Below are 3,996 nucleotides of genomic sequence, written 5' to 3'. Positions count from 1 at the left end.
GTTGGTGTATGCATCTCTAATCTGTATGTATCTGATTATTACTAGTCATAATCAGTTGCACTTGGATCCTTGGTGCCTGTGTATGTCTATAAAGTCATCGGGCAGATTTCAGAGGTAATGTTTATCACCTCTACTAATTAGCATGACATAAATTTCCATGTTTCCTTCTCAAATATAATACATTTTTAAAAAATTTGGTGATTTTTTTTTTGTTTTGTGTGTCTGTGTATATCACACAGAACATCCCAAACCACCTCCTTCGACTATACACCCACTTCCCAGATGGCACCCTCCCATAGCCTCCCTACCCCCACTAGAGCCCTTATACTCTGATATCCCTGCTACTGTCTGCTGTGTTGTCAGCACCCCGAGTCTTCCCCACTACTTGCCCTTCTGGTGAATCTGGTCAGTCTATCTAGAGGTCTTTGTTTTAGGAGGGTCAGCTGTTCCTCATCTAGCAGTAATCAGTTGTCAATACTCCTTTAGATAAGACTGGGGTATGCTGTTCATTTTCCCAGTTCTATGCTGGGTTACTATCTGGGAGTCCCTTGGGCCACCCTGGCCAACAGCTCAAAAGAAGGTATCACCTGTCTGGCATTGTTGCTTGTTATGTAGCCTTTAGCTATGCATATGGACTCTTAAGAAATTATATTGACCTCTTTAATCTTTGGTTATATTTTCCTTTTGGGTGTTTAAGGCCATACAGTTGGTCCAGTTAAACCAATTTATTTTTACCCTTAAGGTCGTTTAAGGATCTGACCCACTTGGGGGTCACATGGGCTTGGGAGGATCCCTTGTCTCCTTTCTTTTACCAGTTCTGCCTAAGTGAAGATAAGTCAAAGGTCCTGCTCGACCATGGTTGGCTTTGCTTGGAAGCATGGAAGAAATGTTTCCTCTGTGTTGACCCTCCTCTTTGTAGACTGGACACTGGTTCAAGTCCATCTGGTGGGGTCTCCCCAGCCTCTTTGATCAGTAGGACAGATGACCCACCACCATTACAGGACATTTTGAGAGATGCTCATAGTCCCCTGGAACTAGTCGACCTAGGAGGGCAAGGAGCAAAAACTGTCTTTTATGTCCCTCTGACCAAATTAGTATAGGTCTCAAAGTATGTCTGTTAAATACCCAAGAAGTTTAGTTCCACAAATCAATCTGGTACTTTTAATTACTGTGTGTCATGTAGATAAATTTTGGGCAAAGATCAGTTGTTCTCAGATAAACCTTACCTAGATTTCTTGATCGCTATGTATAATTTGTCAGTAGGTTGTAGGAGTAATATGGTTCCCTGTGGTTTTCAAAACTAGCTAGGCATTGTTTATCTCTCACATTGTCTCACCCCTCCATCATGGTTTTCCCACTTAATGTGCCCCCATTTCTCCAATTTCTCCCTTACTAATACCCTTCTCCTATGGTCCTACCTCTCTTGAGCTCCTTCTTTCCCTTTATCCCCTAGGTTCCTTGTATACCCTTCCCTCCCCTCTCCCTTTAACCCAATTTTTATCCATATCTCCCTTATTAAGGCCTGTTTCATACTGTTCTTCTCTTTCAGGTTCTTTCTTTTCCTTTACCTCCCTGTTCCCTTTCCATTATCTTGGTTCCTATAGTTATGTCTGGTTACATACTCATTTATCAGGGTCTTGAGAATTTTCTGCTCAGGTATATAGCCCATTTTTATTTATTTTATGTATATTTTTATTGAGTTTTGTGCATTTTATATAATAGATTTTAATCAGATTTAGACGTCGCTCCTCCGTCTTTGTCCTCCCAATACGGCCCCCACCAGATTTCATGCATTCTGTCACATATGTTAAGTCCTATAGAGCCAAGCATTTTTACCTATATGTCCCTTGCTGCAAGTTCATCCACTGGAGTCTAGTCAGTCTATCTAGAGTCACTCCCTGAAGGAAGATCATTTCTCCCTCACTCTACAGCAGTCTGTTGCCAATAGTTCCTCAGCTAAGGTTAGGACCTGCTGCCCATTTCCCCAGTTCTATGTTGGGCTTTCGTCTGAGTCTGCATGAGGCTTGTACATGCTGTCAGCAGTGTTGCAAGCTCATATAAGCAAGTTCCCAGAGACCTGAAAGCCTCTGTTTCCTGGTGTTTATGCACCAACCCTGGCTCTTACAATCATTCCACTTCCTCTTCCACAATAATCCCTGAGCCGTGGGTGAGTGAGGTTTAATACAGGACTGTTATCCAGGGACATGCGTTCTACAGTACCTACAGGCTCTTGTTCTCTAAACCTTAGCCAGTCGTGGCCTTCTCTGTGCATCACACTCTGCTGCATGAGGAAGCTTCACTGGTGAGAGCTGAGGGATGTATTAGCATTAGTATTCTCTCTGCCCCCTGTTCTGCTATGTTCCGTGAACCTTACACATAGAGGTTTCACTGCAGATGTGTCACTAAGGGCTGGGCATCTCTCAGATATATATTCTTTGCATATGACCAATTTTGGAACTCTATATCCTTCATCTGTATAGCTCATTTTTAATTGAGTTGTTAATTTTCTAAAAGCTTCATTTTTTGTACTCTTTGAATACTGTAGATATGAATTCTCTGTGGGATGAATAACTTGCCTATTCATTAGTTTCACAGTTTTCTTTGATGTACAGAAGTGGTTTCATCTCATGAGATCCCATTTGTCAATTGTTCTTATTGCTGTGCTACTGGAGTCCTACTCAGAAATTCTTACCTGTGCTTGTAAGTTTCAGCACCATGTCCTCCATTATAATCCATCCTTTCTTTTCTTTTTTTCTTTTCTTTGCTCTTCTCTTCTGTTCTTTTCCTCCTTCCTCTCTCTCTCTCTCTCTCTCTTTCTCTTTCATTTTGTTTTTTTAAAGATCTATTGATTCCAGTCAGTGCCTCTCATGTACTCATGGGTATGGGTCCATGTCCTGGAGTCTGGTCAACCTACCAGGTACCACAACAGTAAGTAAAACTTACTCTCCCTCTCCTAGTATCCATCAGTTGATAAAAAATTCTCAGTTAGGGATGGTGATTCCTATTCATGTCCCTCATCCATGCTGGGTCTTTTACTGAGTTGGTATTGTAAAAGTTTTATGCACACTGTCATAAGACCTTGGGTTCGTATATGCAACCTCCCTATAGTGTTCAGATAAAATGATTTCCTTGTAGTCATCTACCACCTCTGGCTCTTACAATCTTTCCTCACTCATTTTGACAATGACCGCTGAGACTTTGAAGTCTCGAGAAGGTAAGATATAAGTGTCCGGTTAGGACTTAGGACTCCACAGTTTTTTATTTTCTGCATATTGACTATTTGTGAGTCTCTCTGTTAATTGTCATCTGCTGCAAGAATCTTCTGTGGTGAAAGTTGAGGGATGTACTCATCGATGGACATAACAATAAGTCATTGTGAATCAGCTAAATAGTATGTTGATTTAGATGAATGATAGTAATAGGTTCTCCACTATATCCTGTGATTTACTTAGCCATGGGTTCTTGCCCTGTGAAATGGGCCTTAAATCCAGTTAGAACGTGATTGGTTACTCCAACAATACCTGTGACACTTTTGTACCACTGGGCATATTACTGTTGTAGTGCACAGGGTTCACAGGTGGACAAAGATAATGATTATCTTTTTTTTTTGGTCAGTAGCATGCATAGCACCTTCTAGTACTATAGAAGTGGACCAACAGAGATGTAGCTTCAAGATAAGAACCAGCTTGATTTCTCCTTCTTTGTTCTGCAACTCAGATTTGTCTTCAGAAATAGGGTCTTACCAACCAGTTCTGGTGGGAAATGAAGAGCAATGGCAATAGCTAGTATTGTTTGAGGATGTATGGTCAACAACTCCAAAAGAGAGAGTCCATTTGGGATTTTCATTTGCTAGTCTATATTTGCTATACATACATTGAAAGAAGTTTCCATTGTATATTTCCAAATGACTCCTTCAAAAGGCCTTCAGTGTCAGTTATCCCTCCTCTTACTCCCTTTTCTGCCCCACCTTCTCCCTCCCCAGCCCATTAAACTTGC

General features: G+C 41.2%; 1 pseudogene; it reads right to left on the bottom strand.

Annotated features, from left to right (window-relative positions):
* Window positions 1-2,726, bottom strand: part of LOC103741370 — an 18,155-nt pseudogene extending 15,429 nt beyond the window's left edge.
* Window positions 2,727-3,996: the final 1,270 nt, after the last annotated feature.

This window comes from Nannospalax galili, unplaced genomic scaffold, assembly GCF_000622305.1.
Source record: "Nannospalax galili isolate Female #2095 unplaced genomic scaffold, S.galili_v1.0 scaffold139, whole genome shotgun sequence".
NCBI lineage: Eukaryota > Metazoa > Chordata > Mammalia > Rodentia > Spalacidae > Nannospalax > Nannospalax galili.
This window is presented reverse-complemented; position numbering and strand designations above follow the sequence as displayed.